This window comes from Acomys minous, assembly GCF_964271855.1.
Source record: "Acomys minous genome assembly, chromosome: 11".
Lineage (NCBI taxonomy): Eukaryota > Metazoa > Chordata > Mammalia > Rodentia > Muridae > Acomys > Acomys minous.
The window spans coordinates 78,474,385-78,501,292 of record NC_140492.1 but is presented as its reverse complement, the minus strand read 5'-3'; the positions used below and the strand labels follow the sequence as shown (position 1 = coordinate 78,501,292).

The following is a 26,908-nucleotide window of genomic DNA, read 5'->3' as shown; positions in this document are numbered from 1 at the left end:
CAGTGAGCCATCTTACCAGTCCGTGTTGTTGCTTTCAAAATGACTAGGGTATTTCGACTAATGTAAAATGAATATCAATGTCTTTGTTTTGTTTTGTTTGATTTTCATTTCTCTCATGGCTAGTGAAGGTGAATGTTTTTCACGTTTATTGGCTAACTTTATTTCATATTTGAACACTTCATTTCAGTAACCCATTTATTGATTGGGTTGTTTTATCTTTAATTTCGTTTTGATCTCTTTACTTGTTTTAATTAATTAACTTTTGAGACAGGATTTCTCTGTATATCCCTGGCTGTCCTGGAATTAACTCTGTAGACTAGGCTGGCCTCAAACTTATAGGTCTGCCTGCCTCTGCCTTCGGAGTGGTGGGAATAAAGGTGCATGTCACCGCCACTCAGCCTTGAGGACTTTATATAGTCTAAATATTTATCCTTTGTTAAATGTTTAGCCTGCAAAGATTTTCTTCTATTTTGTAGACTGTATCTTAATTAACTGCTTTCTTTTTCTGTACAAAAGTATTTTGGTTTCACAAGCTTGCATTTGTAAACTGTCTTTACAAATGTCAGAAAGACTCTAGTTGGTTGTAGGCTTTGAACTTTTTCAAACCTGCTTTATCTGGGGTTCTTTAATGCATATACCTCCCTTCCAACTCACCTACCCTAGATAGGAGAGAAAAGAGGTTAATGAGAACAGGAGAAGTAGATCTTTTTAGACGCAGTTCCTTGGAGCAATTCCACTGGCACAGTTGGCAGGATTCCAGCAGGCCCGTTAAACAGCAAACCAGCAATTCAGCAAACTTGGGATCAAAACAAAAACGTATTTACACCCACTACAGCTGGTCTTATCAGCCAGCTAGAGTGTTGTTGAGAAGGCTTTGGTGCCTACATCTTGACACAGTTTTCCTCCAAAGAGTTCCCAGTGTTACATTAACGTCTTTGATTCACTTGGAATTGATTTTGTTTTGTTTTGTTTTTTGAGACAAGGTTTCTCTGTGTAGCCTTGGCTGTCCTGGACTTGCTTTGTAGACCAGGCTGGCCTCCAACTCACAGCGATTCCCCTGCCTCTGCCTCCCAAGTGCAGGGATTAAAGGCGTGTGCCACTATGACCAGCATAGTGTCATGTGAGAGATACATAGTTTCTTCTACATGTGGAAATACAGTTTTCTGAGCACCAATTGCTGAAGGTGCCTTTTCTCCAATTTGTAGTTTTGGCATCTTTGACAAAAATGAGATGGATGGAGCTATTTGGGTCAATATACAGGTTTTCCTCTTTCTTGAGCTGGATGTCTACGTTGGAGCCGGGATCATGTTTTTGTTACTATAACTCTTTCAGGTTTAACATCAAATTAGGCAGGGTAATAACCATACAATGATTCTCTCAGGCTTCCTTTGCCTATTCTGTGTCTTTTATTCATCCATACATAATTTAAGATTTTTCAATTTCTCTTAAAAATAGCATTGTAATTTTAATTAGGATTGTATAGAGATGACTTTTCATAAAATAGAATACTCATAATTTTAAGTCTCCCACTCTATGCCTGCTCTGTTTTCTTCTACCGATTTTTACTATCAACTTGTGTAACACCAGGCAGCAATAGCCGTACAACCACTTGTATGCTTTGTCATGCCAAACGAATCCATAACTTTAAAGCTCAGCTTTCTTCTAAGTCTTAGGACATTAAAAAAAAAAACTGTAGACAATTTTCTATCATAATATTGCATAACTAGTTTCTGGTCTAATTCATAATAGAGTCCTTATTTCCACTGGAAACCTTATAGCAAAGTTTTAATGTGGACATTTCTATAAACATTCACCAGAGTCACCCGTTAACTCCTTTTAACACCCAAAGCTTTCTTCAAACTTTTCCAGATTTCTACCGCAAGTCAATTTGTATAGACAACTCCTAATCATAATAAGTTCGGGGTTGGTAGTGACAATGTCACATTTGCATATGGAGACAGAAATGTTGAGAGTGACTAACTCAGCAGAGTGAGAGATGGAAAATGATTGAGCCAGAATCTTTACCTATGTTTGCTGGATTTAATTACCCTATTATATTAAAGTTGCCATAACTTTGGGGACCTCAATTACAAGATTAATACTGATCAACACATTTGGATTCTTTTTTAAAAAATTAGACCAGGGCTCTGAGAAACTATCAGAATAAATACCAATAAACACAATCGGTAGATTTTTAGCATCTCAAAAATTGAAATGGCTCTAAGATTAGACTACATTTAGAATATTTACTACAGTTGATTTTCAAAGGCAGACATTTAGTTTAACCACTTTAAATGTGTCTAAGGTTAGAAGTTTAAATTCTTATCAAAGGAAAGCTTTATTTCTCCTTTGACAGAGTGCATTTTTCTAAGCTTAGTTTCATAATCTATTACAAATCTAAAAGTCATTCCCTTAATCGTTGCTCCATCTTGCCCCCGCACATCTTGTAGGCAGAACAAATTTTGGGTTGAAGGTTTTGTGGGTGCGGTGGTGTCCTTATCCCTCCACTGAAAGTCCTGCCTAGCTACAGGAGGTGGCCAATTCAGGCTCCGTATCCCCTGCTGCAGGATTCTCAGCTAGGGTGACCCCCATAGTCTTCCTGGGCCCTCCCATATCCCAGGTCTATGGCAAGTCCTATAGATGCTCCCCACCTCCCACAGCCAAACATTAGACAGAGCTCAGGGAGTCCTATGGAAGAGTTGGGAGAATGATTGAGGGAGCCAGAGGGGTCAAAGATACCACAAGAAGACTTACAGAGTCAACTAGTCTGAGGTGATGGGGGCTCACAGAGACTGAACCAGTGACCAAAGAGTATGCACAGACTGGTCATAGGCCCCCTACATGTACATAGCATATATATACATATTGCAGAAGGGGTATGCAAGGTAGAGGGAAGACTGGGAGGAGGGGGGCTGCAATCAGGGTGTAGAGTGAATAAATAAATAATAAACAAACAAATAAATAGATAAATAAAAACAAATCTAGAAGTCACACAATCCAATACAGTGTTGGAAAAAATATCTAACTAAAAATCATTATAAATTACTGGCATGGGTAGAGTTTATAACGGTATGCATTCTCAAGATCCTAAATATTTAATGACTGAAAAGTAGCTAGTGTAGAACATTTTTTACAAAAAAAGATCTGAAGTATATACATCCTTTTAGGTATTTGGAGTTCTAAAACCTTGTCACAGCTTCGTACATAAAAGTGGCATTATTTGTCTCAAGCTGATATTTATGATATGTCTGTTAATGAGAACTTTCCATTTTCACAGTTCAGTTTTGAAGTTTATACAGAATTTCCTGGGAAATAACCTCCTTATCTCACTAGAGTTACTCATTGCAATTAACATGAACAATCTAATTAAATGTAATTACATTAACTACATCTACACTTAAGCATTATTGGAATGAAGTAAATAGACGTCAAAAACATATATCTTTTTCATGACTTTTTCTGGGGAAAAGCAAAGCAGTATCTGTTACTTGGGGTTTCTGTAGTGTGTCAGGTTCCAGGCTCTTGATGATGTGAAAAAAATGAAGCATGTGTAAACAGTTAACATGATTGGCAGAGTGGCTGTTATAACTTTGCAATATCATGCATGTGATGGTGATACGTGCCATAATCACAAGTACATATATGAACTCATCTTATGTTTCACATGTAAGACATACAAAACCTTTCCCCTGGCAGGCTGCTTTAAGAACAGGTTGGCCCTCACCAGACTTGTATCCAGCTCTAGTCTAAGATGATCTTGTTTCTCTCTCTTTCTACCAGGATGCTCCTGACCACATATTACCTACTGGGAAGATGCTGAAGAGTGAACTACCAGGAAGTTCTAGACACATGTTTTTCAAGGGGAGGTTTCCCCAGGTCACTGGAGCTGCTCCTTCATAAGGCCCATGGCTGTGACTCTGTCCCTGTTTCTATCTTGCTTCATGTTTATTCATGTCTATTGATAAAGGTATCAATAGTCGAAAGAAATGTTTCCGCTCAAGCCCAGGTTGGTGAACCAATGAGTTTATTATGGTAATCTATAATAACATGGGTGAGAGGTTACTCATAGGTATATATCAGAGACTGAAAAGCAACTGTATCGCTAAAGAGCCTTACCCCAGCATGGGTGACAACTTCACAAACGTGGAATCACACCTTCCGTTAACCTCCCGCCACCTGGACACTGTACACATTCAGAGCTTGCGGAGCTAAGGGAACAGTGGGAGATGAGATCTGGAATTCCAAGTGATAGACTGTAAGTCTCTACCCTGCCCCCTTTATGGGGAAAATTTTGTTTGCTTGCTCTTTGCTGCCACAAGGGATTGAATCCAGGATCTTCATGCATGTTAGTCAAGAGGCGCTGAGCCACAGTCCCCCCCAGGGGAGAGGGAACAGTGGATCACCATCACTGCAGCCCTAGCCATCAGTGTGCTGCCTGCCTTACTCATCCCACTGACAAGACTACAAGGACAGGGAATTCTGCCTCATGTTAGACATTATGTGCTATTGCAGCCGTATTGTTAGAGACACAGGTTTCTGCACCAAGAAAAAGCCCTTTTCTTATTAGCATATGTTAACTGTACAAGTAAGGAATGTCATTGTGGATCTTTCATATACTTTGATTATATTTACTCTTACTGTTTTTTTGTTTACCCCCACACTACTGCTTCATGATGGAGTAGAATTTAATTATATATATACTTACAAATCACATTTTCTTTATCCACCTTTTATTGGACACCTAGGCTGGTCCTATTAATTGGTTATTATGAATACTGCTATAGCAAACACAGACAATGCAGAAACTTTGTATTAAGTTCCTTTTGATTCTCCTAGAGTGTACACAGATGTGATTTCCCTATGTCATATCGAGGTAACTTTTGCCTTAAACATTTACCTAAACACAGAGGGCGAATTTCGAGATCTTCCCGGTGGTGGGAATACAACTAAGCTTTTAAAATAAGACAAAAATGAACAGTAAAAACACCCAGTGCCCTGCTCTCCCATGTCTGTGCAAACATGGTAGAAAGCTATGTTCCTGTTTTCTTTGGGAATCCTCCCAAGCATTAAATGCAGTTCTTGGAATCATAGCTCACCAGTATTAGCAGACCTCTCTATTCGTGCCACTTTCTTTTAATTAATACGCAGTGCAGTGAGGAAGGAGCAGATATTGAACAAAGCCCTGTACATGTTAGGATTCTTTAAAGAGTCAGGCAAGGGGAATGTGTATTTTATCACTATTATTTACCTGTATGTTGGTGGTGTTTTATTTTAAAGAACCAACTCGCGCCATTGGCCATGTGCAAGGCAGGCAGGCAGGGTGGCCAAGCAGATGACACCCAAGCAGAAACGGCTTCACTTACCGCCGGTAACCAACTGCTCGAGCAAGCAACATTACCATGGGCATTCTGACCTCCTTACGGTCAACAGCTTTTGACGATGTTAACTATAGCTACAAGTACCCTCTTGGCAGCACCTACACAAAGGTGAATAATGTGGATAATAAAGGTGAATTATTGCTTGACTAACTGGAATTGACTAACCGTCATGTGTCTCCCAACGGCGATCCTGACGGGGGAAGAAACTCTGTGGATTTTTCAGTTGTAGCCCAGCCCGCGTATGTGCAGCTGGGGAAAGGGGCGGGACCAAGTGTCATTTGTCCTTCTCCCAGCTTGTTTAGTCCGCGTGCAGTGGCGGTGCTGGGTAGGACCTGTGCTTCACGCAGGCTGGACAAAAGAAGTTTTGACAACTTCCCGGAAAATTGCTTGTAAGAAGTCAATGCTGAGAGGGTTTTGCGGAAGCTGTTAGTGATTGGCTTCTGTGAGGTCAGGGTGAAGGCCGTGGGTTTGAGTGGGAAGGAGGTCCTGAGTTTGGCTCCACTCAAAACAAGCCCACCTGGACTTTTGCTCTGAGATGTCACATATGGAAACTGTTCCAGGCAAATTTTTTTTTTTTTAAAACCTTGGCTCAAACCGATAATCCTCAGTCACAAATTAATACTACCAGTCCCGGGGGAAGTCTTGGTGCCCTGGTGTGTGTAGTGGGGGTGTTTTGCATCTCCTTTTTAGACACCAGAACTTCTGAAATGTGTTTCCCTTTTCTGGGATTCTGTGACACAGAACATGAACAGCTGCAAAAAGATTAGGTTTCGATAAAGATAAAATTGCTTGTTCTTTAAAAGACACGAAAACTTCAAAAGTTTAGGTCATGGAAGATGTAAGGACATAGCAATGCTATGAGCCAAGGTTAAGGTACAATGTCTTCTGTGACAACCTAGTTAAATAAAAGAGGTAATGACGATGATGACGATGATGATGATGATGATGATGATGATAATTACACAACAGGATTAGGAGAAGCTTCGTTTCTGGCCTTACCTTCAGCAGTATGAGGAGTTACCTTGTCCCACAGAAAACTTTGCCAATAAAAAGTTCTCCTATCACACTCATTATGTGCAATAAAATATATAGCGACTTCCGGTGCAAAATGTAACACTGAAACAGTTATAAATAAGCAAAGACCTTCTTTTTTTTTTTCCCCCAGAGGACTTGTAGCTAATGAATAAAATGCTAACAAGTGCCATAGAGTTAATAGAACCAGTGGAAGAAAACTATTTACTAAAGCAACAATCCCAAATTGACACTACTTGAAAACATTGTAGAAGACTGACACTATTTGCCACAAGGGACTGTTATAACCAGAAAGAAAAGAAAACTTAGCAGCTCCTATGTCGCTCCTCTAATATACTAGCAAAATGAATATTATTTTATTTTAAAGGTTTGTGATATACTTATATTGAACCAGAGCTAGCACCTAGCAAATTAAGTTTTTTAAAATTTTACTTGTGGTTAAAATAACAATTCCAAACCAAATCTGGCGGGGGTGGGGGTGGGGGACACAACACAGATTTTTTTAAAAAGCAAAGTTAAACCATTTTCACTCTTGAAAGTCACAGAACAATTTCAATACTTGGTCATAATCTAGTTGAGGCCACCTTGGAAACCGTGTGATAGAGCTGTTTGGAGTCCATAAAAGCTTTTGCAGGACATCTTTCTTGGCCCCACCCAAGCATAAAAGGAAGTACTTTGTGTGCTTCCAAAGAAAACGTCCAGGAGAAGCCTCTGTATTTTAGTCTATGTTTAAAGCACACAGTCCTGACAAAGTTATGTTTTTTATGGCTAGGAGCAAGATGACAGACCATCTTAGAACTTCTGCTTCTGTTCTATCACTTGATAAAAAACAGATAAATTAGCCTTTCTACTAATACTGTCACGTGAATGCTATTTTGTTGAGGCAAAGACTTCAAAACAAATTGGCCTTGTTTTCCCAAGAAAAGGCAAAAATGTCTATTTTTCCTTGTCCGTGCTCATTTTCTCAGAACTTGACGGTACACTTCTTATGCCAGAATATTTGTACTGCTTCCAGATGGAAGTCAGACCTTCTGGCATGTTTAAATGTCATACACTAGGTCATAGTTTTGCTAATTTATTCATTAACAGATCCATCTGCTCCCGGGTCTCACTTAGGACGATTTCTGGCACAGTCAATGAATCAGTGCTAGGCCTTGAGTTTATTACTCTCATACAATTTCACATTTCCCACAACTGAGATTTTTAATAAATTTGGGTTTTTTTTTTTTTTGTGTGTGTGTGTGTGTCATGTTCTGTTAAGCTACTGTAACACATTTCCAAAGTCTAGGTGGCTCAAATAGCAACCGTTTGTTTTTCCACAATCTTAGAGTTTGGCACGGCCAAAATCAAGGTACATTATACCCTTGTGTCCTGGGTGCCCTGATAGCCATTTTCTCCTATGTTCACGTGGAGGGGAGAAAGAAAGAGGAAGAACATCCATAGTTCCTCTTAGAAAGGCTTGGATTGCCTCCTAAAGGCTGTTGGTGTGACACAAAACCTAGCTTTATTTTGACTGCTAAATAATATTGTACCTATGGTTGCAATTTTTTTTTTTTTGATGTGTGGGGCAGGGTAAGTAAGGCATCTGGGGATGCCTTGGGGGAAAAAAAACTTCAAGTACTTTAAGACAAAGTTCCTTATCCCATCCATTCCGCCAGCCACATAGGGAGAACAAGGTGCCCAGTTTGGTCATCTTGAGCTTGACTTCTTGCTTTTAAAATGAATATTGCCCTTACTTAAAACAGATGAGTCAAGTGGGACACTGAAATGTCCTGAAAAAACTTCCACTGCTGATTCAACCGCCTTGCAGGCTGTAATGTCAACATCCAGTTTTGCTGTCACCCCCCCCCCACACCCCCCGACCCCCACTCCACTTTTAATGTACAAAGGAAGTTTTCTTCCTAGAAGTAGTGACCAAATGTCCTGCTGAAAAATCAGGCTCTGAACTGAAGCTACGAGTAGTGGGAGGATGTGGAAGACACTTCACCAGCATTTGTTGGTTCTTCTAGGTTTTCAAGTTCTCAGCAGAACCAGAATAGAAAGCTATTCTATAATAAACACATGATTGATTCATGGTAATGTGGCTTAAGTCCTGCAGAAAAAGGTTTAAGAAACCTTCCAGAAGTATCTGTTTATGTTTCCTTGTCAGGGTAAAACTGCATGCTGAGGGAAAAAAAAGATCCTCAAACACTTATAAACTGTGACTGTCTTCCTAGCTTTCACATCAGTGTTCAAAATGCTTGATTTGAAGAAAATACACCTATTGCTTAGGTTGGCCATATTCCTTGCACACATTTAACATTTTGCTAACCCAATAAAAATATTCCTAAGACTACTATACTACATGTGCGTATCATCAAATAACGTTAAATTTCACATTTTCCACACTTTTAAGAAGAATTCTCTGGAGCACGGATGTAAACAGAAGACATGAAATTGTGTCGAGAGGTCAAGCAGTTTTCAGACTTTATGGCAGAAAAAAACATAAAGGGATAGGGCTAGTGAAATAGTTCAGCAGGTAAGGAAGCTTATTTTATAAGACTTAGAGACCTGAGAGTGACCCCTATAACACACGTAAAGGGAGAATGAAAGCACTCCACAAAGTGGTGTTCTCTGATCTCTACACAGTTGCGGTGTCACAGGCCCCTACACTTACCCCGCTTCCCTTACCAACACATACACACACCCACTCACAAACACATTCCCACTATGTACCACACACTGAATATCTAACCAAACAAGCAGATAAAAGGGGATTTATTTAGAGGTCTAGAAAAAACATTTCCTAGAACCAGATCAAGGTCTAAAGGCGAGGAGGAAAACAAACACATAATATTGTGTCTATCTCGGTCAGCGTGGGCTCCTATACTGCAGCCACTTACAGTAAGCAGCCTGAGCAACAAATGTGCATTTCTCACAGTTTTGGAAGATGGAAGTCTGCAGTCAAGAGTGTTGACATGATCTGAGTTCTCTTCTCTTCTTAGGCTTCTTACTTGGAAGGAAGTGGGGTGCAGGAGACAATGAGGAAACAGGATCCTGTCTCTCAGTATGGAGACAACAGTCTTAGTCATGCGATTCTGCCCTTATGATCTAACTCCTGCTTAGACTACACCTCTAGATTTTGTTGCTTGGAAGGTAAGTGTTAAAAGCTTTTTCCTGAAATTCACTGTATAGAAAACCCCATTGACTAATCAAATCCTGTATTCCTTTAAATGTGCTGTGATGCAGTCAGTGTCTAACTCCAACGCACACAGATATAGTCCTGATGGTAAGTCCTCTCCATGGAAGGAGATAAAAGAAACTAATTGTGACATAGAAGTAAGCCACGGCCGTTACTCATTAAGTAGATCAAAATTTCATAGAGATGTATATGTGAAAAATCTGACCTGTAGATTCTCCTCAATTTAGTGATAGGGTAATAAAAATAAAGACACTGTAAGTTGAAAATATCCTAAGTCAGTAATGCATTTATCACACCTAACATAGCTTGCATCATAGTGCATAGTGAAGTGTCAGTAATTAACCCTTGTGATGCTGTGACTGACAAGAAAAGTGCTGGACTTCATGCTGCTAACTTGAGAAAGGAAAATTCATACTATTGAACACATGCTACTTCCGTACAGCTACAAAAACGAAGTGTAAGCTAAGCCCCTGAAAGCCGAGGGCACCTGCAGATGTGGCATCAGAAGACGGAATGCTTTTCAGAGGAAGTTACTTCTGATGAAATATAAATAACAGCCAAGTTGCTGAGGAGAGGAATGCGTAGTATGTCAGGCCTCAGAAACAGTGTGTGTGAGGGCCTGACTGTCTGCCCTCACTAGAGGCCCCTCTGCTCTCCTAACACACTGAGATTTAGAAAATGCAAACATCTGAGGTTTGTTTTCAGCTTCAACTTTCAGTGATTTAGGAGGTGGCTGTCAGAGTCAATTTAATCAATGGAGCCTTCAACTGGGCTCTGGTGAGAGGGGATTTTTTTTCTTATGAGGCGGGCACTAAAAGGAGAGGGAGGGAGGTTTGCAGCCCTAGCACTTGGGAGGCTGAGGCAGGAGGATTGCTCTGATTTCAAGGCCATCCTGTGGGCCAATTTGGGCAACAGATTGAGACACTGCTGCAAAACAACAATAGCAACACAGACCAAACCCAACAAAAACAAAAAAGCGGGAAATGTAGGTTGGAACCAACAAGTGCCAGCTTTAGGTCTGGGAGACAGGCTCTGAGGTACAGAGGTACTCCTGGAGATATACCCATCACAAGTTACTGAACACTTAAGAAAAATAATTTAGAACCAGAGACTGTCTGGAAACACTCATCAGGTGTCAGGGACAGTCTTTCTGTGTTTTCCAACCTGCCTCCTTGAAATAAAAAGCACCCAATGTCATAGAGTGTTGTGGGTTGTTTTATTTACCACATGAGAGATGGATCATAATCCAAGGGGATTTGAACTGAAAGGGCACTTAGGTTTAAAAAAAAGAAAAAACAAATTAATCTGCTATTCCTTCTTGAATGCAAGGGATAGTGGTTTGCATAATGAAATTCTACTTTCCGTTGATGCTTTGCATCTATCTTTTTGTCTCTTTTTATATAAGCCAATTCACAGTTCTGTAATTACCCCAGATGTGCTCAGTATTTGCAGTGGTTGCACATAGTGGCTGAAGGCTGTTTTATGATCGGAATTTGTAGACATCATTCTCAGAGTGTAACACTAGATGGACACTGAATGATAGAAGTGCAATTAGCTTTATTTTCTTTTGAAAACTTTAATATATTGTCATACTTTCAAGACCTAAAATACTCAGCATTATTTAATTTTGCTTGCTAATTTGTTACTCACTATAGTTTAAATTTCTCATATTAATGTAACAACTATAACTACTTTAAAAGGAAAATACTTAATACATGAAAAGTTTTTGTTTTCCTCATTGAAAATGCATTGATTTAAATTTTTGTATTTATTTTGTGCACATCCGTATGAATGTATGTGTGGGGGGCACAAGCATGCACGTGACTGTGGGGTGCCTGTGCCTCTCCTCAGAAGCTAATGAAGACTTCAGATGACTTATCTCACTCTGTGCCTTACTGCCGAGAGACCAAGGCCTCTTGCTAAAGTGGAAGCTGCTGGTTGGCCAGTGAGCCCCTGAGCTCCATATGGCTCTGCAGCTCCCCACACAATTCTGAGACTCCAAGCCTGGTCCACAATGCCTGGCTTTTTACATACCTTTTGTGGACTTGAACTCAGGCTCAGATGCTTGTAGCAAAAGCACTCTTATTCACTGAGCCATCCTCACTCTCTACTACGGCTGTGCCCTATTAATCACTTAGATTATTGAGACTGAGGGCCAGTAAAGAAAAATGAGTTTTTATAGACAAACTGAATTTAAAAGTGAAGAGTTCAGAAAATGAAACAATATCTGAGAGTAAAAAAATGAAATAGAAAAATTCTAGATATTTAAATTAATAGTAACGTGGAAACAATGAAGTTAAATAGACTTCTGCTAAGTATTGGTTTTCACAGAACAATAAAATATTTCAGAGTTGTTTGTTTTTTGTGAGATAAGTTCTCACTGTGTGCTGGGGTTAGGAGTGTGCACCACAATGCCAACACGAATTCTTATTAATGAAGATTTAATTATTGATCAGTAATAATACAAGCTGACAAGAATATTATCTCACAAATCTTTTAATTTATAGCTCATCCAAATAGAATCTTTATAATTGTGTTTATTTTATTCGTTAATTACTCATCAAATAATTAGAATAAAAAGAAACAATTTTATATAAAATACTCTGCCAAGACGGGGTCAGCAAGTCCTCAATAGTTCCTGCCTCACAAATATGTCTGTCAGATATATTGGGCCAGAAGGCTGAAGATGATGCTCCAATGTTATAGAGAGTTTTGGGTGACTGTTCAGGCAGCAAATTGTCTCTGTCATTTTTCCCCCCTCATTTTGGAAGCTCCTAACCTGTATTTCTGGTTCACTCAAGTAATTAAGTTTCATTCCTTCTCAAGTCTCTGATGGGTTTGAAAGCCAGATAGTTTAGTCTTACAATTAACCTTAGTTGTTTAGGAATTAAGATGTTTTTATGTCTAGATAGATGTTTTAAGTTGACAGAGATGAGAGACACCGATGACAGATATTGAATCACCAAGATAGGAAAGATGTTTTCTACAAGGTTGCCAAATGCAATTATCCAAAGCACCATAAATGTAACATGTATATAATCCCTGATTGTTTTGTAGTTCTTCTTACTGTATGTAATTTTTTAATTTACTTGTAATAATATAAATGTATACACCAAAAAAATAAAATAAAATCTTTAGAAAACAATTGAAAAAAAAAAGAAATTAACCTGACTTATCAAAGAACATAAAATAAATTATTTTCGTCTTTTTAATAATAATATTAAGGAAGAAAACATTTAAAGAAATAAAATAAAAACTAGCAGATAGGAAACACCTCTGACATACCTGTTACGAGCGATAGAAATATCTTGAAGACTGTCTTGAAACAGCAAAGACGAAAAGAGCGTCACCAGGGGCTTGGCTTGAGAGGGGTTGCGGAATGGAGACACACACCTTTTTGAGAGTCTCAGAATGCACTAGTGAAAATGCACGCTGACTCAAATTAATGATTGTGATTTCCCGTGAATGGGCATGACGAAATTCCTGACTGTCTTCTCTGTTGGCATAAACTGTACCCCTGAGCTGTCAGCCGCCTAAGAATTCCAACAGTTCGTATCAGGGATGAAAATGGTAACTTGGGAGAGAGTTAAGGAAGTGGCCAAAAGACGTTTTCGCTAAGGAAGCCACCTCGGTGGAAGGATCTGGATCCTAACGGTTGAGACGATGGGGACAAGACTGAGCGTGTTTCTGAGGTTTCCATGCAGCCCTTCCTATGACATACCAGGGCAGAACTTTGAACCAAGGTTTCCAATGAGGCCTCTGAAGGCCTAAGGTGCATTCTGTCCCTGCTGGGCCTGCGGACTTCAGTTTTTGGGCTCCAGTGTTCTCACAGTAACAGTTGGAGTTCAAGCCTCGTGGAGACATCTTGGTGCTGTTTTCCCTGTTGAATTTTAATTCTACCTGGACTATTGTGGTTTTGGAAGTTAGTAACTTTTTTTTTTTTTTTTTTTTTTTTTTACCTCACAGGGTTCTAAATGGATAAAATTTGCATCAGGATAAACCATGCCTTGGGTCCTACTCATCTTGGCTTTAGATAAGACTTCGGATCTTTGAGTTGGTGCCAGATTACTAGGATGAGTTAAGACTTCAGGGGTTACTAGGATAAAATGTATATATTTCGCTGATGAGAAGGATACGGTAGTAGCTGAATGGAATTGGCCACATAGGGAATGAATGGTACTTTTATGAGGTGTGGCCTTGTTGGAATAGCTGTGGTCTTGTCCACACCTTATAAATGTTAGGGTGAGAGCTAGGGGAACTGTTTCTCTTGATCATATGAGATTTATAATACAGAGTACTGGATGATAGACAGAAGATTGTGGACAACCTAGAGTCAGGCTACAGGCACAGAAAGCAACATCACTGGCAGTCCTTGCAAAGATGTAGGACTGCAGATAAGAGCATAACAATTTCAGACGCTTAGGCATGATGAGGGCAGAAAGTTTATTTTTAAACGTTATTCTTCATCCCGCGTTTCCAACCAAGATTTGCCATAGCAAAAATCTGAATATTAACCAGGTTGAATCGCAGTGCTTGCAAAATCCATTTATACGTGTGATGGCTTCTGTTTTCTCACTTAGAAATTATCCGTCTATTTATTATGGTGTACTGTTCTAATGGGTCATAGGTAAAAGTTATTATAAAGTGCTTGATGTAGAGTGTAAATGAGTATGCCATGATAACATCTGATATTCTCATATAATACTGTTAACCATGAAGTTATGATCTATTTGCCATATAAGTATTTGATTATTTCTTTTTGGATGTATTTTTATATAATTGTTCAAAAGATCAGATTCAAAGGAACTTGTTTCAGGCCTAATTACTGACTTTGTTGCTCAGAGCATGAAAAAGGATGAACAGGAGGGATGGAGGGAGGGAGGGAGGGAGGGAAGGAGGGAGGGAGGAAGAGGTAGGAATAAGAGAGAGGGGGAGGGAAAAGAAAAATCTACCTTAGAGAAACTGAAACTCCATCTATTTTCTCTGTCTGGTTCTGGTCGTAATTAACAGATGGTTCTTGTTGTGTGTTTGGTAGAACAACAGACAAGCAGCCTGCAGTAGTTTGTCATCAGAGGCTGCACCCAGTGCCTGGCAACAGCCTTGAGCTCTGCTTTCAAAACCACTTCTTCTGCTCACTTGGTAGATTCTTGGTTCAACATCAAATGAGACAGGGAGGGAGGGAGGGAAAGAGGGGGGAGAGAAGGAGGAGAGAGAGAGAGAGAGAGAGAGAGAGAGAGAGAGAGAGAGAGAGAGATTTCCCTATTTGATTGTTGAGCTAACTTATTCTGCTATTTCCCCTGGATTTTGAAGGATATCAGTCTTTAAGAAAATATATAAAAGTTGACAATGTTTAAAAAAGTGTAATAAACAAAGTCCTTCAACTTTCCCTTACTCAAAGGTCTCATTTCGATGAGAGAAGCCTATTTTAACTTTATAATGACACTATTGTAACAATGGCATATCTCATCGCATTGGTCTGGGATTTGGGACTAACTGAAGAAGGTTGTTTGGGGACATTTCGGTGACTTGGGATGCTTCACGAGCCTGCGGTTGGGATACTTGCTGGATTGTAGTCACCTGAAGGGTGGACAAAGGCCCAGAGAAATGCTTCCACTATGGCTTTATTTCATATCCTTTGTCAGCTTTGAGTCTTTCTATAGCCCTGTTTCTCTGGTGTTCAACCCTCTGACTTTTTGTAGAATGAGTATTCCAGACTGCCAGGGTGCATATCATTGACTTATGCTGTCTAGTATTGGTTTTATAGACCACTCTGATACAGTGTGCATCAGGGAGAATAGGCAGTCATAGGAGCCCATCAGATTCTGGCTACCACAGATGTGTTTGGAGTATTCACCAAGGGTTGAAATATATATAAAGTGTTGTTATCATTTAACTTCTTGAATATATTTTAGTCTAGGTAAATATTGGCTATTATTTGAGGCTATGTTAAAAGATAATGTTAGACTTTGAAGCCAAATCAATTAAATAGATTTAACCTATATATGACTCTGTCTGTTTAGTGTTTTATTTAAGTAGGAATTAGTATGTATCTGTCTGAGGTGAGTAAAGTGTGATACAAGGTAAAAAAAAAAATGTTGTTCTAGCTATAATGCCAGGCAAATAAAAGCTAATCATATAGTATTTCCCTTTCTCTTTTCTTCCAATATACTTGAAAGCAAAATTTTCAAAACACTTTTTTCATATTATTTATGTGTCTGGGTATTGTCCTTGTGCACTTATCAAATGTCCTCACATAACAGAAAACAGCATCAGATATCCAGGAAACGGTGTTACAAAGGGTTGTGAGGCACTGTGTGGTGCTGGGAATCAAACTCAGGTCCCTTGGAAAAACAGCAAGAGGTTCTAACCACTGAGCCATTTTTCCAACCCTAGAATTTCCAAAATCTGTGCCAGGAACAACTAACTTTTATCTAACCATCTAATCTTTTCAGTAGTGCCTCTGGCTAAGGGTAATCTTTTCTTAATGTGCTGAACAAATATTAATATATAGTTACCACCATGAAAAATTTTGGGAAGACTGTCTCCAAAAGGCTTCTTTAATTCAATATTGAGCAGTTATGTAAGAGAAAAACAACAGCAGCAACAACAAAACCCAAAAACAATCCAGAAACAGGAAGAAAGAAGTCAGGTGGTTTTAGGCACAAAAAGGCTTAGAGACTCCAGAGATGTGAGCTTACTCCTTTCTGCTGTGTACAAGGCCTGAGGAAGCGTCCATGAGATTTCTTGTCTCACTGGCTGCCACCAGGACTAAAATCAGAGCCATCTAAAGAGCCTCAAATCTGTGGAAGCTCTTCAAGGGTAAGAGTTTGAGAAGCCATTCTCAAACAATGAGCAGCTCTTATCTACTTTAACATGCCAACACCACATCCTCCGGGGCTTTGGGTTTTTCAGTTTAGCCACCGTGGAGGATGTTGATGCAAAGAAGAATGCAAGGCCACTCAGATGGATGGGAAAGTTATGAAGTCAAAGAGTTCTGTAGCAAGGGAAGGTTCTCAAAAACCAGGTTCTCGCTCATCTGTTGAAAAGATCTTTGTTAGTGTTAGAGCAGGCGCAGAAGAACATCAGCTGTGTGATTATTGAGCATTGTGGGAAAGTTGAGATTCAAATCATGACTGACACAGGCATTGCAGGGATGAAGGGCTCTGTGTTCATAGCCTTTGATGATCATGATCTATGGATAAGATTTTCATTCAGAAAAAATGGTCCTTTGAATGGTAAGAAATTCCTTGTTGAAGTAAGAGGTAGCTAGTGCCTCATCTAGCCAAATATATTGAGGTGATTCTGGAAACTTTGATGATGGGTATGGTCCCAATGATATTTTTGGAGGGAATATGACACTAAAAGAACTATTTTTAACAATATATGAATAAAGTATTGAGAAATCTTAGAACAATATTTCCCAAGTTCTCTAATCCCTAAAGGACTGATCTGAATCTATATCAGAGACTTCAAGGCAGGAGCTTAGGATCAGGATTTAACACAAAGGCCCTAAATATTGGGCAATCATGGGAATTTAGTAAAGGCACTAAATTTAGTAAATGTACTAACACCTAGTACACTTACCTCAGGAAAGCAGAAAGCTTTCTGGTGCCTGCAGGGATACTTTGAACTAGGAGTAACCTCTTTCCCCACCCACTCTGACCTAGGCAAAGCTCCCTTACCTGGAGCACAGACATCTACCACTTCTGGCCATGAAGTGTAGGAAATAAAGGTAGAAAAAATTATCTTAAAGTGTATTTCTTTAAGTGAAAAAAAAAATCCAAAAAGCAGGATAAAAACACTGTGTATAATAGTCTTTTTAAAAAAAAGGTGAAATGACTATCAATGCACATTTTTATATTAAGATGATTATTGTGTGTGTGTGTATGTGTGTGCTTACATATCATGGTATATAAGTACAAAGTCCAAGGACAGCCTTTGGGGATAAGTTCTTTTCTTCCAACATGTGGGTCCAAGGGATCAAACTCAGGTGGTGACTAGTTAGAGGCAGGAAATTTGAATAAAAAGAGATATCAGGAAATTAAAAAAAAAAAAGAGTAATATGCTTTCTATTAAAATATATATGATATTGTCTTCTTAAATCTAATCTTTTAAAAAATATTGTATTACATTTGTTTATTTTATAGATTTGTGCCTGTATGTGGGTACACGCATACTGTGGTGTGCATGCGGAGACCTGAGGAACACTTGCTGAATTTGGGTCTGTCTTCTACTATTTGCGTTCCAGAGACTGAACTCAGGTCATCAGGCTTGTGGCAGGTGTCTTTACCTGCTGGGCCTTATACCACTTAATCTACTCTCGACACCTACTGCTGTCTCTTCTGGAAGTGCATATCATGTCCTCTCTCCCCAGTCACCATCATCTTATTTACACCAAGACGTGTACAGTATGTGAGGGGGGAAAAAGTGATGTCTTCCCTCTGGTTGAATAGACAGCTGTGTCATTAGACCTCCATCAAGGTGACAGCAGAGGTTCAGATAAACTCAGAGGGAGAAACGCATTTTCTACCACAGTTCTTGGAAATGTTTCAGGTTTCTGAATTCACAAGAAGTACTGCATAAAAACTCTGTTCAGATGTTTGCTTTCTTATAATTAATCATTAGGCAGGCAGAGGGTACTGAGGGCAAATATTATTTAGTTTAAGTTGAAATTAATATCTTTAGAAAGCCTAGCAGTATGAAGCAATGGCCCTGATTAGAATACCGCCTTAAGGCAACACAGAGACTGCATAGGCAATCAGCGAGCCTGCCTGGGACTGAGCTAGGTCCTCTGCATATGTGTTACGGCTGTTCTCATGGGATTCCTAACAGTGGGAGTGGTTGTGTGCTACCAACTTTGGGCTCATTCTGTTATTCAAACAACTTGAGGAATGCCAACAAACATAGTTTCAAATTTTCACTTGAAGTATAACATTAGAACCTGTGAATTATATATATATAGCAATATATATAGCAATATAAACACATTATTGGGTAAGCAAGTAAGCGCATCAGAATAAATGTTCCCTGAGGAAGAGTTCTAATTATTTATGTATATTCTCCATTCTCAAGGAGGAGAAAATAAATGTCCATTCCTTAAGTATGAGCCGTTTATAGTCAGTTCCTTCCTTCTGAAAAACACAGTAGGAATGGAAAGAAAAAAAAATACTTGAGCTGTGTGGTTAAGGATAGGACATGGTGTTGACATGGTGTGATGGGATGTAAGTCTGTAGTGCCAGCATAGTAATGGAAAAAAACTTCAGACGAATTCTCCCATAGAAGTACTAACCAGGCCCAACCCCTCTTAGCTTCCAGGGTCAGAGGAGACTGGGCAGGTTCAGAGGGGCGTGGCCACAGACCAGCCAAATTCCTGGTGTTTGTTTGTTTACTTGTTTCTCAAGACAGGATTTCTCTGTGTAGCCCTGGCTGTCCCAGGCTGCCCTCGAACTCACAGAGATCCATGTGCCTCTGCCTCCCGAGTGCTGGGATTAAAGGTGTGCACCTGCCATGCCTGGCTGCAGGCAAATTCGAATAGAGGAAAATCCTACATAATATTTGACTAGTGTTCTGTAAGACTGCCAAAATCATAAAAACAAGAAAAGTTTGAGGTCACAGCCAAGAAGAGCCTGTGGATAGAATCCTGGGACGCAAAAGGCTATTGACAAATAGTAATGAAAAAATATTTCTGTGGACGTTTGTCAATATTCATTTTTAACGTGCATTAGCTAGTTATAAGAAATAGAGGATATTAATTATGGGAGAAATTGGGTGAGGAGCTAGAAGGAAATCTTATCATGTTGCATAAACTTAAACCTGTTCTAAAATAAGGTCTATTAAAAAAAAAAAGTCATAGGGCCAGAAAAGATTTGAAGGCAGGAACAGTCACAGTTTGTAAGAGATATGTTCATTGAGGGAGGGCTAGCTATAATGGAATACATTCCATTAATTTACTTCTACCCTTACTCAGTTCATACAGCTCGAACCTCGATTCCAGAGGCGGCGAGACTGGCCTAAGGCATTCAACAATTTTTACTCATCAGAGTTATGAAATCCCACCTCCTTTGCCACAGGAGTGCAGATTGGGGTTATCCAGTGATGTAAGCCAGGTTCAACGCACTTCTAGACTGTTGAAGAAATCCCAGGGCTGTGGCCTTGAACCTTGAGGTAGTTGATGTTGCCTCTTATCTTGCTCTCTGGAGGGGAATCTTGAAGAAAAAAAAAGAAAAAAAAAAAAAGAAGTGCTAAGGTAGCGCCAAAGGCACAGACCAAGGCATGGGGCATTTTGGGGCTCCCAGATCAGTCCCTACATGGGTGAGCTCTCAGTCAGGAGCTTTCTTGCTTAGAAGAGCCAGGGCCGTTCTTCAGTGAGTGGAAAAGTTTTCTGAAGGATAGAAAGGAAGAATTGATTAATTGATTAATTTTATGTCAAATATGATGAGATTTATGTTTGGAGCCAGAATCTCACGAGTGCCGGCCAGCCATCTGTAGACCCATGGTTGTCTTGCTTTGGCCACATTCAGAACATTAGCAGAAACTTCTTTATTTCCTGTCGAATAATTCAGGATTTATTTAAAGATGAACTTGTGAAGAGTAATTTGGTTAATACTCTAAAAACATTTAGAAGGAGTACAGAGCACGAGGCAAGTGTGTGCTTTTATTGTGTGCGCTTTTTCTATACGTGCTATACTTTCACTAGAAAAAAAACATTTTGAAAGATTAAAGCTGCTTTTGTCTGCCTTGGAGATTGGATTAGATTCAGAAGTGGCAATAGTTATGCAGGGAGACCAATTTGGAAGCTACTGCAATAGAAAACTGCTGATTTGGCAGAAAGGACATGACCTTGGAGCCAAGGAAATGTAAATTTGGCCGGGCTTGGTTCTACCACCCTGGACTGTGCAACCTCAGACAGCTATTATTCCTCTTTGAATATCAGTTTTCTTCTGTGAAAAAACATAGGTTATAGTACTCTTAACATTACTCACTGTTGTGAGAAATTTTGTGTTACTTTCCCAGCATCCGCTACTCTGAGTAAATATGTTTATTATTTTGTTAATTAAAGAGCCTGTTATCCTCAGATTTCAAGTGGAGAGTGGGGACTGACTTTCACATGAACTCTGGTGCCCCATATTTGACCACGTCCCCTGGATGGAGAGACCTGGTGGCACTCAGAGGAAGGATAGCAGTCTATCAAGAAGAGACTTGATACCCTATGAGCATATACAGGGGGAGGAAGTCCCCCTCAGTCACAGTCATAGGGGAGAGGAGTAAAGGGAAAATGGGAGGGAAGGAGGAATGGGAGGATACAAGGGATGGGGTAACAATTGAGATGTAATATGAATAAATTAATAAAATATATTTAAAAAAGAAAGAAATAAGGAGCCTGAATTGAGGCAGAGACTATGAGAAGGCAGAGGAGAGAAGAAATGACAACACTATTTAGGTAGTGGATTGGACAGTCCTTGGAGACTGACTAGATGGATAAGCAGGGCAGGGTGAGCGGAGCGACTGTACTAGCTAAGAATCCTTTTTGTGTCCATGAGCAAGTAAAGTTTTTACATAAGAAGAAACAAGGCAGGCCAAGATTATTGATGTGTGTGTTTTGAAAACGAAGAGTTATAAATCCAAGCGGGACTTATCATGGGAGGTAACCCAGAGATGAATCTATGAGTTTATAGTTCAAATTCACTCCAAGCACTACAGACAGAACTTCCTAAGAAAGTGTGCTCAGGGAAATGGGAAGAGGACCAAAGTTAGAGCCAGGAGCAAAACGAAGAGAGAGGCAACAGGAAAGAAGGGTCAGACCAGAAATAGCGTTAAAAATATCCTCCATGTTAAACACAAAAGTAGGAGGTCAAAGACCAGAGGAAAACTTCTTAAGAGGAAATGAATGTTTTATGTTATCAGCTACCATTGAAAGGCTAATTTCCAGCTGTAATCTCAGCACTCAAGGAGGCAGAGGCAGGCAGTTCTCTGTCAGTTAAAGGCCACCAGGCTACAAAGGGAGCCCAGGACAGCCAAGGCTACATAAGAGAAACCCTGTCTCAAAACCAAACCAAACCAAACCAAAACAAAACAAAAACAACAACAAAAAACCCAAAAAACAAAACCAAAAACAAAACAAAACAAAAAACAAAAAACCAAACCAAAGCAAAACGAAACAAAAACTCAACAACAACAAAAAAGGTTAACTGTCATTGTGATGAAAAAAAAAAAAAGAAGCATTAGATTTAGCTAATGGTTTTCACTGGTCAGACAGATTTCAAGTTGTGGAGCAACCAAGGGGAGGTAAGAATTGACCTGTTAAAGTATTGGCTGTCATTCTGGAAACTTGGCTGTCAAAAGGAGGACAGACAAGGATAGTGTAGTTTCATTTGTTGGTTTTAGTGAATGTGTGGGGAAGTAACTAAGTGTGTGTGTGTGTGTGTGTGTGTGTGTGTGTGTGTGTGTGTGTGTGTGTCTAAGAGAGACGAGGGGGGTGGGGGACAGGAGGAGGTTGGGAGAGAGGGCATCGGGTAAAACAGGGAGTAAAGGCGAGGAGAAGGAAGGAGAGAAACTGAAGTTATGTGGTGTGGGAGGGAGTGGGATTTGCACCACAGGTGGAGGAATTAGCCAGAAACCAGAAGAAGAAGGTCACTTCCTCTGGAGTGAAAGAGAAGCTGTTGAGGGGGAGATAAAAATAGATAAAGTGTGGGCTGGTGCGCACAGGTATGTGATGAGGTATCTAGGAAATTCAGCTTTCATCTCGTATGTCTGTGGAGAGAAAGACACTGGGTGTGGGTCGGAGAGCTACATGCTGACCAGGTGCTGACAGAGCTTTAGAAAGCCACGAGTGCTTTGGTCCTACGGAGGCTGAAGGCATCTCTTCCTCCATCATTTCCTTGCTGCAGCTGCAGGTCTAACGGCAGTGCCGGGTAGAGTTCAAGGGAGGCTGAGTGTGCTAATGGGGAAGGAACAGTGCAGAGTGCTCCCAGAACCAAGAGTCAGACTGGGAGATGGGAGGTCTTTTAAGGAAATTGAGAAATTTGTTTTATCAAAGCGGGCCACTCTTTCTCCTCCTGACTTTGTAACGTGTGTATGTGTGTGTGTGACTCAAGAAGTCTCTCTATAATTTGTGACACTCACTATGTGACAAATAGGAGGGACAGACAAAAGACAAAACTGTGTCTTTGGTGGAGTTAGTATCAATTCAGATATGCGGCTCTTTAGTGCTCCCTCTCTCTCTCTCTCTCTCTCTCTCTCTCTCTCTCTCTCTCTCTCTCTCTCTCTCTGTGTGTGTGTGTGTGTATGTGTTCCTAAAAGAAAGTATTAAAATGAAACAAGGTGCAAGTGGCAGCCTGGGGTTGGAGAAGGTTAGGACTGCTCTGGATGGGGCCAGTGTGTCTGACACTCCACCAGTTGCTAATATGATTGTATCAACAAATGCTTGTTTCCAAATACTGCCCTTTAGGAGAGTGCTCGCTCTTTTTGGGGGTTCCCTTCCCAAGACATCTTGATCAGGTCTGAGTAGAAAAGGAAAGATGAAATTAAACATTTTAGAGGAGTCCATTAATGAATCTTTGGGTGGGAGGGCTAGTGTATGACAGCCAGATTTACTACAGAAGCAACTATACTTGTGCTTTGAAAATACTATGATGAGGGTTCATAGTACCACTGTTCTTAACATTCCTAATTAGAAACGCTGAAACACCAACTACAGAATAAATAAGTAGACGTGTGATGGTTAATTCTCACAATGATGGAGAATTGATGTGATGGATGGTGTACCAACAACATGTATTCATTACTACAAAATAAATGAAAAAATAAAATCCGTGGAAACTATTTTCATTGCAATGTCATTTTATAGTACTCAAACTAGGCAGAAACACAATAAACAGAAAGGTCATGGTTGTCACTCCCAGGATGGCAAGGGTGAAGAGCATGGTGTGTTCATGGGAGTAAGCATATAACAATAAATAAATTGAAGCATACATGGGTAATTGGAGATAGTACGATAGAAACCAAACAGTAAATCTGTAAGCAACATGACATTATGGTGAAATGTGACCATCACAAGTCCCCGTGGGCAAGCCCAGCTCTTCTAAACCTGGCTAACTAGACTCTTCTTGGGTTGAAGATGCAATACAAGCAACCAAAGAATTTCAGACATTGCTTAGTACCATCCAAAACATACCAAAATAAAACCCACAGAACAGTATCTCCTGAAGTAATTATGTGTGTCTTTCTCTGAGATAGGCACCCAGAAAAAGATTACTTGAATTAAAGTTAAGTGCACTTAAGTTCTTGATAGCTACTGGCAAATTGCTCTTCAAAATAGCTTGTGCTAATGCTGGGCCTTGTTCCTTCACAGCCTGGCCAAGGCTGCTGATTGTCATCGGTCTCTTGGTTTAGCCAACTGCCAAGCACTGGTCTCTTGTTTCTTATTTATTTAACCAAGTTTTAAATAGGATTCATTACTGAACTGGAGAAAACTTGTGTTCATATTTCTGTTCAGTTATCAAGGAAAGAGTGGTTGGTATGTGCCTAAAAATTCTTTGGCAATAAATATGCCCTGTGATTGTTTTATTCTTTGTCCTTACTTAAAACACAAAGGCGGGAGAAAGGGGACAGATATTAACTCAGCTCTTCTGTGTGTCCAGCAGTGGGGTGGTACCTCAAATGTTCTTTCTTCTCTCCTTGAGTTACATTTTCTGGCAGTCTTCTGTAGGACTCGGAGACAGTAGTGAAGACTGCTCTAGGCGTGGAGGTAGATAGTGATTTCCCCATCATTTTTACTCTCAAAGCGCATTTATAATTTTTCTCCATATTTATTTTCTTAACCTAAAAAAAAAAAGGCAACACTCTTTTTAGTGGCTTGGTTTTTCAGTGGATCTGTTCTAGTGGTTCTCAATGTTGGCTGCAAATCAGAATCACCCAGGAGCCTGAAAGGCTGTTGCTAATACCACCATTATTTTGCAGAGATGGGGATGTGGTCAGTCTGGTGTGCAATCTGGACATGAGGGATTTTGAAAGCTCCCAGAGAATTCTCATATTCAGATAAGGGTAGGATGCACTGGGGCATCCAAAGGTACCTAGACATTTGTAGACTTTCATCACTCTAAATCTTTTTGTGACACTCGTTGGCTGTTTCTAAAAGTTGTGATTTTTTACCCCTAAGTTTATTTTGAAGCTTGGTAATGGTCATGGAATCCTTTAATAACTTGGGAATAATCTCAGAGGGAAATGTGAAGAAACCACAGTATTATTATTTTTAATAGTTTTTATTTTTTACATGTACATTTATATTATTACACGTACACAAAATAAGCTACATATAAGAAAAAGAACCACGAAGCAATCAGGAATTATATTAATGTCACTTTCATAGTGTTTTGGCTATTTGTATTTGGCAACCTTGAAGAAAACATATTTCCTATTGTCTTGAGTCTAAAATTCTGAATGTAAATCAATATCTATCATATCTCATCTTTATCAACTTAAAACATCTATCTAGACCTAAAAACATCTTAGTCCCTAAACAAATAAGCTTAATTGTAAAACTAAACTACCTGGCCTTCAGTCCCATCTGAGGCTTGAGAAGGGATAAAATTAATTACCTGAGTAGACAGGAAGTGCAGGTTAGCAGCTTCCAAAATGAAAAACTGACCGAGTTTACTGCCTGAACAGACACCCAAACTCTCTATAACTTTGGACCATCATCTTCAGTTTTCTGGCTCAGTTTATCTGACAGACATATTTGTGAGGTAGGTACTATTGAGGACTTGCTTATCCTATCTTAGCAGAGTTTGTCCATCAACTTTGACTGCATCCAAGCGTGCTTATTTTTAGGCAGGATTCTGTCGGTAGCCAAAATGAGGACATTTTGCCCAGTGGCTGCTTTGCCAGATTTGAAGCCATCTCCATAAGGAGTTTCTTTGCTGCTCATCATCTTCTTTGAGGTAGGCTGGGTGTTTCCAGGAGTTAACCTGCCTTATTGTTAAAGAATCCTTAAAACAATAAAAACATCTTTAAATTCCATATTCCGTAGAACACTGAGGTTTTTGAAGACCTTATCTATCTATTTTTACCTTATCTAACTATAGAATCATACTATCTGTTACACCTAGGATGTATATTCTTGTGACAAAAATAGACTAGTAATTGACAACACCATGATTTGGTCAACTAACATTTAACTTGTACAATTTACAATGCTAAACAGCCTGCAATAGCACTTTCAATGTATTGCAGGTAAACTTTGTATTCTACTTAAGTTGTATGGGTACAGCACCTCATATTAAAGTAGAAATATATATAATGTGTGTAAAGAATAATCTTAAATTATAATTCTATATCAGTGTATCAAAATTAAACTTATTTTGCATCAATATACAAAATTCTATATTAATGAGTTTAAAATAACCTTGTGAGCAACAATTAAGGCCTTAAGTTGAGGAGTGGTCTCAATAATCTACTTTTTGTCCCATCATCATTTCTATATTCCTCCCCCTTTTTTTCAATGCTTATCTCCAAACCTAAGAAAGAAAGAAAAAGGAAAAGAGAAACATCCCTGACTTCAACCTTATTTTCTCTCTGATTAAGACCAATAGTAACTTATAACCAATTCCCAATGAAAATAAGCATTTATAGCCCAAGAAAGCAACCAAACTCCCACCCAACCCCTCTTAAGGGAAATGGGCATTGTCCTCTTAAGGTATTTTTTGGCTGAGTTGGGATGAATAATACCTTTGTAGAGGCCAAAATAAAGTTGGGGAAAATGGTGAAGCAAATTGTGGTCCAGTTTCTAAATGTTGAGAAATTACAGGCTTAATAGAAGTCCTGCGTGTGACAGTCTGAAATGCTGGACCAGTTTGGATTGGCAGCTTTCTTTGAAACTATCTTGAGAGCTGTCCTGTTCTGGGAACAACAACTGAAGCATTTGGTGCTGGAACATGCAGGGTGCAGGATGCAGGATGTTAGCATCCAGCATGCTGAGAGGAATGAATCCGGTCACATCTGATCCAGCTTAAATATCTGGTTCTTTTGTTCTGAAAACATATAATTTCTCACAAACCTTATACAGTCCTAAAATTATAAATATATAAGATGTGTGGGGCGCACAGAACAATTAAGGCTGGTTCTCTGCTCTTTGTATGAGCATAAAAAAGGCATATGAGCAGAGAGTCTAGATCCTTGCTAGGCATGGTCCTTGGTTGGTGCACCAGTCTCTGCATCAACCCCTCCTCTACCCAGATTTTTAAAATGTTTTTTTTATTTATTATGATTTATTCATCTTATCTCCCAATTGTTATTCCCCTCCATATTATCTTCCCTTTCA

At 39.5% G+C, this 26,908-nt stretch overlaps 1 long non-coding RNA gene across 3 annotated transcripts in view; it reads left to right on the top strand.

Moving 5' to 3' along the window:
* The window catches only part of LOC311609177, a 140,826-nt gene that overhangs the window by 64,306 nt on the left and 49,612 nt on the right, over positions 1 to 26,908 (top strand). The window contains exons 2-4 of one of the 3 annotated variants that reach the window (XR_014783306.1): positions 3,781 to 4,006; positions 9,395 to 9,545; positions 17,739 to 18,474. This is a non-coding gene — a long non-coding RNA (uncharacterized lncRNA). Of the gene's footprint in view, positions 1 to 3,780; positions 4,007 to 5,277; positions 5,559 to 9,394; positions 9,546 to 17,738; positions 18,475 to 26,908 lie in introns of those variants that run through there. The other 2 variants (XR_014783305.1, XR_014783307.1) reach the window with 2 other exon arrangements.